The sequence below is a fragment of the Hyperoodon ampullatus genome (genome assembly GCF_949752795.1).
Source record: "Hyperoodon ampullatus genome assembly, chromosome: 2".
NCBI lineage: Eukaryota > Metazoa > Chordata > Mammalia > Artiodactyla > Ziphiidae > Hyperoodon > Hyperoodon ampullatus.
This window is the reverse complement of record NC_136915.1, coordinates 82,849,323-82,861,646: the sequence shown is the minus strand read 5'-3', so window position 1 is coordinate 82,861,646 and position 12,324 is coordinate 82,849,323. Positions and strand designations below refer to the sequence as shown.

Genomic DNA, 12,324 nt, shown 5'->3' with positions numbered 1-12,324 from the left:
TGAAATTTGATCATATATTTTGGATATACTGCTAAGTTTGATATGTTTGCTATTTATTTTGGAAGAAAATAAGGAAAGATCTCTCTGGACCCATTTGGCTTTACAAACACTTAGGCAAACAGCCACTAAAAAAGTATGATGATGTAAGTTGGTGAGTTCTGGGCTTGTAATCTTGTGTAATCAGTCAGAGTTGTAGTTTAAATAATGGTCCCAGAGATACAATTTCCTGTCACTCATCTACTGGCCAATTTCCCCATAAATTTATGGGTTCGTATAAAACTTACTGTGAAACTTGAGATGCTCCTAATAATCTGTTTCAGACTAAGTATAAATAGTTAAAAAAATATGATGTAGTTGGAAGAACTCGGATATCTATAGAATTATCCATCTATTTTTTTCAGCCAACTTTTGTTGAGTTTCTAGAATACACTGGGTACTGTGCTAGGCGTTATGGAGGGCAAAGTAATACCTTCTCTTTGGTCAGAACAAAAAGAAGATGCTGTTTCAGGCTATAACTCTGCTCCCTTCTCAGTATTGCTCCTAACCTGCAATCCTGACCTTAGTAATGATTTGTTAATATGTTACTTAAGCATTGTTGCTTTCTCCCTTTTATCTCCTTCTTGTATATTTTTCAGATTAGAACATATAAAGTCTGTCATGATGAAGGACTCTAAAATTTGGAAAAATCAGAAGTATAAATAATTTTAAAACCATAAAGTTGGGACTTCCCCGGCGGTCCAGTGGTTAGGACTCTGCGCTTCCACTGCAGGGGGCACGGGTTCGATCCCTGGTGGGGGAACCAAGATCCCGCATGCCGCGTGGAAAACCCATGAAGTTAATGTCTTATATTCTGTTCTGTTGTGGTAATTGCTTTTGGCAGCTTCTGTTGCTGTTTTTCTTTATCGTCCTTTTCTGGCTTTCCAGCCAGAGCAAACTATTAAAAGTCTATTTGGCATTTGTATGCCAGTGTTCATAGCAGCATTATTCACAGTAGCCAAAAGTTGGCAACAACCCAAAATGTCCATCAACAGATGAATGGATAAACATCAGATTCTTCCTTCCTTCTTTTTTTCCTTTCTATCTTCTAGCCGTAAATATACCAAGTTTTTCATGGGCTCAGAGTTTCTAGCACTTTGAAGAACGTGAGAAGTATATGTATAAATGGAATCTTATTTAGCCATAAAAAGGAATGAAGTTCGATACATGCTGCAGTGTGGATGAACATTGAAAACATTATGCTGAATGAAATAAGCCATGACACAAAAGGACAAATATTGTATGTATGATTCTACTTATAAGTCTAGAATAGGCAAATTCATAAAAATCAGAAAGTAGTTTAGAGGTTACCTGAGGCTGTGGAGAAAGGAATGGATGCATAATTTCTGTTTGGGGTGATGAAAATGTTTTGGAAATAGACAGTGGTGATGGTTGTACATCACTGTGAATGTAATTAATTCCAACGAATTGTACACTTAAAAATTGTTACAATGGCAGGTTTTTATGTTCTATATATTTTACCCCAATTAGGAAACAGGCTGTTTGGAACCTGCAAGAGGCTTGTGGCTAGTTCACAGTTTTACTTCTAAGTGAGGCTGAGGTCTTGCTCATTCATGCTTCCCTTGTTCATGCTCTATTGTTTTTGAAAAAAAAGACCAGCACTGATTGAGTGGTGAGTTTATGGATGATTCATTTTTCTTCATGATTTTCTTTTTTCTTCCCTTTTTTCCATAAATATGGATCACTTATAAGGAAAATATCCATAAATAAAACTTATTTTAAGAACAAAATCAGGGGACTTCCCTGGTGGCACAGTGGTTAAGGATCCTCCTGCCAGTGCAGGGGACATGGGTTCGATCCGTGGTCTGGGAAGATCCCACATGCTGTGGAGCAAGTAAGTCTGTGCACCACAACTACTGAGCCTGTGCTCTAGAGCCCACGAGCCACAACTACTGAAGCCCGCGCGCCTAGAGCCTGTGCTCCGCCACAAGAGAAGCCACTGCAATGAGAAGCACATGCACCGCTACGAAGAGTAGCCCCTGCTTGCCACAACTAGAGAAAGCCCGCGTGCAGCAATGAAGACCCAATGCAGAAGTAAATAAATACATACATACATACATACATACCAAAATCAAGTCAGAAAATATTTATCTTCTTTGGCTTACTATATAGTATTCTTTTCTTTCTCTTATCCTTTATTTCTTCTTGATCATCTTTCACTTTTTTTTGGATGTATGTATCATTCCTTAATTTTACAGTTTTTAATATAACCAAATTGGAGATAATCGGAAAAAGAAGGGATTCTTCCCATCCCCAAATTCACTACTATAACACTGAGTTTCTTGGTTTTTAATTTTAATGTATTTTCTTCTATTCTCTTCTTGCTTATATCTTTGTTCTAATAAGAATTTATATATAATTTGAGTTTTTTCATTTTTTGCTGCATTAGCCTTCTGCATGTGGTCTGCCTTATTATCTTCCTAACCATCTTTTTAAAACAAAGTTACAACTTCCAGTTTCTAGTCCAACATGGAAGTTGCCACTTCCTGTTAACAACAGGTAAAAAAGCTGAACAAACTGAAAAATCAACAGTTCTTCTTAGATTCAGCAGGGAGGTGAGGTCACAGGACAAAGCACTGCCCCCTGAATTGGAAAGGCAGACGGCAGATACAGAGAATTACAACTTAGTGGAGAGAAACCCGTGAGTTGAAACCACTGTGGGAACCGGTGGTAGGGAAGGGAAACCTGAACTACTGATGAATTGCCGCAGGCTCAGTGTGCACAAGTCTGAGAGAGAAAAACTCCAGGGGGACCCAGTCATTGGATGCCCGCACGCTTTTGTGAATTTTGCCTCCAGGAACTTGGCCACGTTCTCATTATGAATATCAGAGAAAAATCCCCTCTTGCGTCCAGCTGTGGGAAGGAAAAGGAAGTATTTTGAAATACTCCAGAGTATTCTGTTCTTAACAAGGTCTGCCCTTAGGAGAAACTACTTAACCAGAGCCTCACCTGCTGGGGTTTGATCAGAGCCTAACTGACCTGGGGGAAATAAGCAATTCTGGGCTAGTATAGCCATTTTGTGCCACAGGAGGGGAGTGGAGTGATGCGAGAGGCTGATGACTGAGAAGCACATGTAAAGTTCAGAGTTTAGAGATACAGGCTCACTGAAAGACTAAGATCTAATCATAGGACTATAAAATGCTTCCCTGCCCTCCACATCTTACTGCCACATTATTAAAGGCCTATTTACAGTAGTTCCTTTACCCAGTACATCATAACTATCAAAAAAAAAATTACAAGGCATACTAAAAGACAAAAAACAGTTTGAAGAGAGAGTGCAAGCATCAGAACCAGACGCAGATATGGTAGGGATGTTGGAATTATCAGACAAAAGAAGAATTTAAAGCAATTATGATTAAGATGCTAAGGGCTCTAATGGATAAAGTAGGTAGCTGACAAGAGCAGATGGGCAATGTTAGCAAAGGGTGGAAATTCTAAGAAAGAACCAAAAAGAAATGCTAGAGATCAAAAACATTGTAACAGAAATGAAGAATGCCTTTGGTTGGGCTTATTAGTAGACTGGATATGCCTCAGGAAAGAATCTCTGAGCTTAAGAATAGCTAGATAGGAACCACCAAAACTGAGAGGCAAAGAGGAAAAAAGACTGAAAAAACAGAACAGAATATCCAAAAACTGTGGGACAACTACAAAAGGTGTAATACATATGTAATGGGAATTCCAGAAGGAGAAGAAAGAAAAGAACACAAGAAATAGTTGAAACAATAATGACTGAGAATTGCCCCAAATTAATGTCAGATACCAAATCATAGATCCAGGAAGCTCAGAGAGAACCAAGCAGGGTAAGTGCCCAAAAAACTGCACCTAGGCACACCATTTTCAAACTACAGAAAATCAAAGATTAAAAAAAAAATCCTGAAAGAAGCCAGAGGGAAAAAACACCTTACCTATAGAGAAGCAATTATAAGAGTTACACCCAACTTCTCAAAAGCCATGTGAGCAAGAAGAGAGTAGAGTGAAATACTTAAAGTGCTGAGAAGAGAAAAAAACACCAGCCTAGAAATCTGTGCCTTGCAGTATTATCCTTCAAAAGTGAGGGAGAAATAAAGACTTTCTCAGTCAAACAAAAATTAAGAGAATTTGTTGCCAGTAGACCTGCCTTGCAAGAAAAGTTAAAATAAGTTCTTTAGAGAGAAGGGACGTAATATAGGTCAGAAACTCATACATTACTTCCTTACGTAAAGTAAGGAAGAGTAAGGAAATGGGAAAAAGGAATAAGTGATGGTAAAGTAAAAACTTTAGTTTTTTTGTTCTCATTGATCTAATAGATAAGTTTGTTCAAGATAATAATGTCAACAATGTATTTCATTATGTATACTTATGTATATATGTGTGCTATGTATAAGTTCAATGAATAACACCAATGAAACAAGGGCACAGGGGGGAGAATATATGATTATTTTGTTACTATAAGGTACTTACACTACCCATGAAGTGGTGTAGGGTTATTTGAAAGTGGAATTGGATTACCTGTAATTGTATATTGCAGACTCTAAGGCAACCACTAGGAAAAGTGTAAAAAAAAAAAAAAAGTATAACCAATATACTAAGAAAGGAGAGAAAATAGAATCATATAAAATCTCTTAAAACCATGGAAGGCAGAAAAAGAGTGGAAGACAAAAATAGGAACAAAGAACAAGGAAGGGCAACAAATAGGAAACAGTAACAAATTTGGTAGATGTTACTCCAACTATGTCAATAATCACTTTGAACATCAGTGGTCTAAATGCACAAATTAAAAGACAAAGACTGGTAGACTGGATCAAAAAACAAGATTCAACTATGTTGTCTACAGGAAATCCCCTTAAAATATAAAGACACATACAGATAGGGGATTAAGAGGTACAGACTACTATGTGTACAGTAAATAAGCTACAGGGATATATTATACAGCACAGTGGATGAATATAGCCAATATTTTATAATAACTAAGTGGGGTATAACCTTTAAAAATTGTGAATCATTGTTGTATACCTGGAACTCATATAATATTGTAAATCAACTATACCTCAATTAAAAAAAACATAGATTAAAAGTAAATGGATGGAGTGGGCTTCCCTGGTGGCACAGTGGTTAAGAATCTGCCTGCCAATGCAGGGGACACGGGTTTGAGCCCTGGTCCGGGAAAGATCCCACATGCCGTGGAGCAACTATGCCTGTGCGCCACAACTACTGAGCCTGCGCTCTAGAACGCGCAAGCCATAACTACTGAAGCCCGCGCACCTAGAGCCCGTGCTCCACAACAAGAGAAGCCACTGCAATGAGAAACCTGTGCACCACAATGAAAAGTAGCCCCCACTTGCTGCAACTAGAGAAAGCCCGTGCCCGGCAATGAAGACCCAACGCAGCCAAAATAAATAAATAAATAAATGGATGGAGAAAGATATAAAAGGTACAACATTGCTAACACTAATTAAAGCAGGAATAGCTATATTAATTTCAGACAGCAAGTTTCAGACCAAGGAATATTTTCAGGGATAAAGAGCGAGGGGAATTACATAATGATAGAGGGATCAGTTCGTTAAGAAGACATACCAATCCTTAATATGTATGCACCTAAAACAGGGCATCAAACTACGTGAGGCAAAAACTGATAGAATGCAGGGAGAAATAGATGAATCCATTATCACAGCTGGAGACTTTAATACCCCTCTATCAGAAATGGACACATTCAGCAGACAGTGAGGACACAATTGAACTCAGCAGCGCCATCAATCAACTAAATAGCATGGACATCTTAGACTACTTCATCCAACAACAGAGTGCATAGTCTACTGAAGGTCACATGGAACATTCATCAAGACAGACTACATTCTACATTCTAGATCATAAAACCAATTTTTTTCTTTATTGTTTTTTTGGCTGAGTTGGGTCTTTGTTGCTGCGTGCAGGCTTCCTCTAGTTGTGGCAAGCGGGGGCTACTCTTTGTTGTGGTGCGCGGGCTTCTCAATGCGGTGGCTTCTCTTTTTGCTGAGCATGGGCTCTAGGTGTGCGGGCTTCAGTATAGTTGCAGCATGTGGGCTCAGTAGTTGCAGCACGTGGGCCCTAGAGTGCACGGGCTTCAGTAGTTGTGTGCAGGCTTAGTAGTTGTGGCTCACAGGCTCTAGAGTGCAGGCTCAGTAGTTGTGGTGCATGGGCTTAGTTGCTCTGTGGCATGTGGGATCTTCCTGGACCAGGGTTTGAACCCATGTCCCCAGCATTGACAGGCGAATTCTTAACCACTGCGCCACCAGGGAAGTCCCCAGTTTCTTAAAAGACACGATCTGCCCAAACTCACACAAGAATAGACAATTTCTTTTTTTTAAAATTATTTATTATTTTTTTACTTTTTTGGCCATGCCACACAGCATGCAGGATCTTAGTTTAGTTCCCTGACCAGGGATTGAACCCATGCCCCCTGCAGTGGAAGCACGGAGTCTTAACCACTGGACTGCCATGGAAGTCCCAAGAATAGACAATTTCTATTAAAGAAATTGAATCGATAATTAATAACTTTCCAGAACAGAAAGCACTAGGCCCAGACAGGTTCACTGGTGAATTCTACCAGACTTAGTATTATAAGAAGGTCAGCTCTTCCCAACTTGATCTGTAGATTCAGTGCAATCCCAATCAGAATCCCAGCAAATTATCTTGTTGATATTGACAGACTGATTCTAAAATTTATAGGGAGAGGCAAAAGATGCAGAATAGTCAACACTGCTGAAGGAGAAGAAGAAAGCTGGAAGACTAACACTACTCAACTTCAAGATATACTATAAAGCTACAGTAATCAAGACAATATGATGGAGGGGGGAGGGATAAATTGGGAGATTGGGATTGACATATACACACTACTATATATAAAATAGGTAATGAATAAGGACCTACCGTATAGCACAGGGAACTCTACTCAGTACTCTGTAGTGACCTTATATGGGTAAAGAATCTAAAAAAGAGTGGATATATGTATGTGTATAACTGATTCACTTTGCTCTACAGCAGAAACTGACACACATTATAAATCACCTAGACTCCAATAAAAATTAAAAAAAATTTTTTTTCTAAAGGGAGAAAGGAAGGAGGTGATGGGGTCATACAGACAAACTCTAAATGATGACTGGGGGAGAAAAAAAAGACAGTATGATGGATAAACAACAAGGTCCTACTGTATAGCCCAGAAAACTATATTCAGTATCCTGTGATAAACCATAATGGAAAAGAATATGAAAAAGAGTGTATATCTGTATGTATGATTGAATCATTTTGCTGTATAGGAGAAATAACACAACATTGTAAATCAACTATACTTCAATTTAAAAAAAGTATGATATTGATTAAAGAATAGACATATAGCTCAATGGAATGAAATAGCCTAGAAGTAGTCACACATAAATATAGTCAATAGTCAACGATTTTTGACAAAGGAACAAAGGCAATACAATGGAGAAAAGATAGTCATTTCAACAAAAGGTGTTGGAGCAACTAGGCATCCACATGCAAAAAAAAAATAATAATAATAAATTAAAAAAACCTAGGTACAGACATTACATCCTTCACAAAAATTAATTCAAAATGGATCACAGACCTAAATGTAAAAGGCAAAACTATAAAACTCCTAGAGGATAACATGGTAGAAAATAGGTCACCCAAGTAGGTGACCTTGGGTTTGGCAGTGACTTTTTAGATGCAACACCAAAGGCACAATCCATGAAAAAAAGAATTCATACCTGAATTTCATTAAAATTAAAAATTTCTGCTTGTGAAAGACACTATAAAGAGAATGAAAAGGCAAGCTACAGACTGGGAGAAAATATTTTCTAAAGACATATCCGATAGTGAAACCACAGTCCTACTCAGATGGGACTCAAACCTAGCCAAAACTCAAATTGGAACTTGAACCCATGGGTTGGCACTCAAACCCCCACTGTCTTTTAATTAAAACTGCTCACCTGGTGTCAGGACTTTCTGAAGCTCAGGTTCTTTTGTCTCTATGCAGAGAGAATTTGGCGTGAGGCAAAGTGATAGGTAGAGTGAGTTTATTAGCACAGGACGCTTTTGCAAGCAAGGGAGTGCAGTCTGGAGAACAAAGAAAAAGTGGGGAGGGGAGAAGACCACCTTCTTCCTTATTCTTGGGTAAGGAATTATATCAAGGCTTAAATCATTAGTTCCTCCTTTGACCCTATATGGTCTAACCAAGACAGTCATGGTGCTATTTAAATCATATGTATATTAGCAAGAGGGTAGTAACATATACTAAAATATGGTAATTCATCTCAGGTTTCATTATAATGTCCCCTTTCACCTATATTCCTGTCTTGGCTACGTGCAGAGATGCTACTCTTCAAGGGCCATTAACTCTGACTTCATGTAATGAGATTCAGACCCCCTATCTGTTGTGTTTTGTTTTAACCATCAGGATTTGTGGCTTGAATGTGCCTGGTCTTCTTTCAAGGTAGTGTAGATTGTTGCTAGGTTATTGGATTCTTGAGTGGTCATTAGCTTACATGAGTCTCCCAAAACTCCCTTAAAATTCCCTGTCTTTAATCCCCTAGTGGGATTTTTATTTTTTTAATTTTTAATTTTTATTTTTTAAAATTTATTTATTTATTTATTTATGGCTGCACTAGGTCTTAGTTGTTGGGTCTTCATTGCTGTGCACGGGCTTTCTCTAGTTGCAGCGAGTGGGGGCTAACTCTTCGTTGAGGTGCGTGGGCTTCTCATTGCGGTGGCTTCTCTTGTTGTGGAGCACAGGCTCTAGATGTGCAGGCTTCATTAGTTGTGGCACATGGGCTCTAGAGCACAGGCTCAGCAGTTGTGGTGCACGGGCTTAGTTGCTCCGCGGCATGTGGGATCTTTCCCGACCAGGGCTCGAACCCATGTCCCCTGCATTGGCAGGCAGATTCTCAACCACTGTGCCACCAGGGAAGCCCCGCCTAGCAGGATTTTTAAATGAGCTATTTAATTATCCTACTTTATCCCTATCACTAATGGACCGTTACCCCAAATATTCAGAGAATTCTTTTTTTTTTTTTTTTTTTTTTTTTTTGCGGTACGCGGGCCTCTCACCGCCGCGGCCTCTCCCGCTGCGGAGCACAGGCTCCGGACGCGCAGGCCCAGCGGCCATGGCTCACGGGCCCAGCCGCTCCGCGGCATGTGGGATCCTCCCGGACTGGGGCACGAACCCGCGTCCCCTGCATCGGCAGGCGGACTCTCAACCACTGCGCCACCAGGGAAGCCCCAGAGAATTCTTAAAACTCAACAATAAGAACACAACACGATTAAAAAATGGACCAAAGACCTTATCAGACACCTCACCATATGTACAGATGGCAAAAAGCATATGAAAAAAAAACACATATGAAAAGATGCTCCACATCATATGTCATCCAGGAAATGGAAATTAAAACAGCTATAAAATATTACCATATTCCTATTGGAATAGCCAAAAATCTAGAACACTGACAACACCAAATGCTGTCAAGGATATGGAGCAACAGGAACCCTCATTCATTAATTGTGGGAATGCAAAATGGTACAGCCACTTTGGAATACAGTTTGTCCAGTTTTTACAAAACTAAACATTCTCTTACCACACAATCCAGAAGTTATGCTCCTTAGTGTTTACCCAAAGGATTTGAAAAGTTGAAAAATGTCCACACAAAACCTGCACACAGATGTTTATATAGCACCTTTATTCATAATTGCTAAAACTTGGAAACAACCAAGATACCCTTAGTAGGTGAATGGATAAGTAAACTGTGGTACATCCAGACAATGGAATATTATTCAGCATTAAAAAGAAGTTTGCTATCAAGCCATGCAAAGACATGGAGGAAACTTAAATACCTATTACTGAGTAAAAGAAGCCAGCCTGAAAAGGCTACACACAGTAGGAGTCCAACTATATGACATTCTAGAAAAGGCAAAACTATGGAGACAGTAAAAGGATCAGAGGTTGCCAGGCATTGGGAGGAGGGATGAGTTGAAGAGGCAGAGCACAGAGGGTTTTTAGGGCAGTGCAACCACTCTGTATAATACAGTTGGACTTCTTTATCCTTGGATTTCTCATTCATGGGTTTGGCCAACTACAGATCAAAAATATCAAAAAAAAATTCCAGAAGGTTCCAAAAACCAAAACTTGAATTTGCCTCAGCTCAGCAACTGTTTACATAGCATTTACATTGTATTAGGTATTATAAATAATGTAAAGATGATAAAGTATACGGGAGGATATGTGTAGGTTATATCCAAATAGTATGCCATTTTATATAAGGGAATTGAGCATCCACGGATTTTGGTTTGCATGCGGGGTTCCTGGAACCAATCCACTGTGGATACCGAACGTATCTTTATGCATTTGTCCAAACCCATAGAGTGTACAACACCAAGAGTGTACAACACTAATGTAAATGATGAGAATGACAAGAATGGGAATAATGGAGTGGGAGGAATACAAATCAGCTAGGATCTTCTGTCTGTGTGACCAAAGCCATTCGAAAATACCTTTGAACCCTTTACTTCTCCCCAAAGTTGCAGAATTAGTTGCCCCTCTTATTTGTTTCTGTGTTATCTTGTATATACTTTTATGTGACCTTTGTCACATTGTGTTATAATTGTTTCCATGTTTGTCTCCTCACAGTCCATTGATGGTGCTACTTGAGGACAGGGCAAGACAGGAATCAAATGTCATATTCCTCTCCCACTCAGTGCCTAGCCCTATACCTATGCTTAGTAAATATTTGTTGAGTGAAATTGATAGGGTTTTTGTGGAGGTAAAGAAGTTAGAAGGAATATTAAATTCCTGAAGCTGAGATAGCCAGGTTTTTGAGTCATGGTTGACATGTATAGACAACCCTGTTTCTTCTGAGGAGTAGTCACAGTAAGCTTCTGAACTACTGTTACTTTAGCTGTAGGAGTTTGGCACTGATTTTGAGGTCTTGGCATTTGTCTTCTATTTTGTTATTGTTCTCTGGGGCTTGGGTGAGGAGAAAATGTTTTCTGTAGAATTTGATTTCAGACTCCTTCTGGGTGTATTAACTGAAGGTAAATTTTTTCTTTTCATTTTTCAAAATATGAAAGAATTACAAAAGACCCAAAGGGGCCTTTCAGGTGAGGATTTTGCTGATGGTGTCACAGGAGGCAGTTCTTAGCTACATCCTAATGGAGTATTTTTATTTATAGATTTTGGAGACACAGTATATTACCACAGAGGGTAATATACCTAATTTTAGGACATCTGGGTTTGAGTTTCACTTTTAGTATTTATTTGTAAGTGCGAGCCTCTCTGAACCTATCTTCTTATTTGGAAAAATTCTTGATTTCATTTTCATGAACTCTAGCACCCCCTGCCAAATAACAACAAAATGCCAATTTCTCTGGTTTTAGTAAATGGTACAATCAGTTGCTCAAGTCAGGATAGAATGTACTCTTGATTCTTCTTTCGCCCTCATTCTCTCTATCCACTTCATCAGAAAGTCATTTTGTTTCCACCTCCACAAAATTATTTTGGATACATCTATTTTCTTTGTCTCTGCTATCCCATAATAACTTAAATCTTAATTATTTCTTACCTAGATTTCTGTAACAGTTTCCTGCCTAGTCTCCCTACTTCTGCTCTTGCTTCTCTATAATTTGTTTACATAGGAGAGTACTTTTTTTTTTTTTTTCCTGGCCATGCTGTGTGGCATGAGGGATCTTAGTTCCCTGACCAGGGATAGAACCTGTGCCCCCTGCATTGGGTGCGTGGAGTGTTAATCACTTGACTGCAAGGGAAGTCCCAGGAGAGTACTTTTTTATAAAATAGAAAAGACCATATTATTCTTCACATGTTTAAAATCGTAAGTGACTCTCAGTCATACTCCAGATAGATTCCAAATTCCTTTCTTATAAGATCCTTACTGACTGGGCCCTGGTTGACTTTTCTAGTTTCATCTTTCTGCACTTCCCGTTAAACTACTATGCATTAGCCATAATGATCTCCTCTTAGTTCTAACCTGTGCTATTCAGTATGGAGGCCACTAGCCATGTGTAACTGTTGAGCACTTGAACTGTGACTAGTCTGAATTGAGATGTGCTGTATAAAGCACACACTGAATTTCAGACTTAGTATTAAAGAAAGAATGTAAAATATTTCATTAAATGTTCATTTTCTGTTGAAATAATGTTTTAGATATATTTGGGTTAAATGAAAGATATAATTTCACTTGCTTTTACTTTTTAAAGTATAGCTACTAGAAAATTTTAAATAACTAATGTGGCTTGCGTTTGGCT

General features: G+C 38.8%; 1 protein-coding gene across 5 annotated transcripts in view; it reads left to right on the top strand.

Annotated features, from left to right (window-relative positions):
• EVI5 (ecotropic viral integration site 5) overlaps window positions 1-12,324 on the top strand; it is a gene marked incomplete at both ends in the record, with an annotated part of 231,451 nt that overhangs the window by 22,709 nt on the left and 196,418 nt on the right. The window lies entirely within an intron of this gene.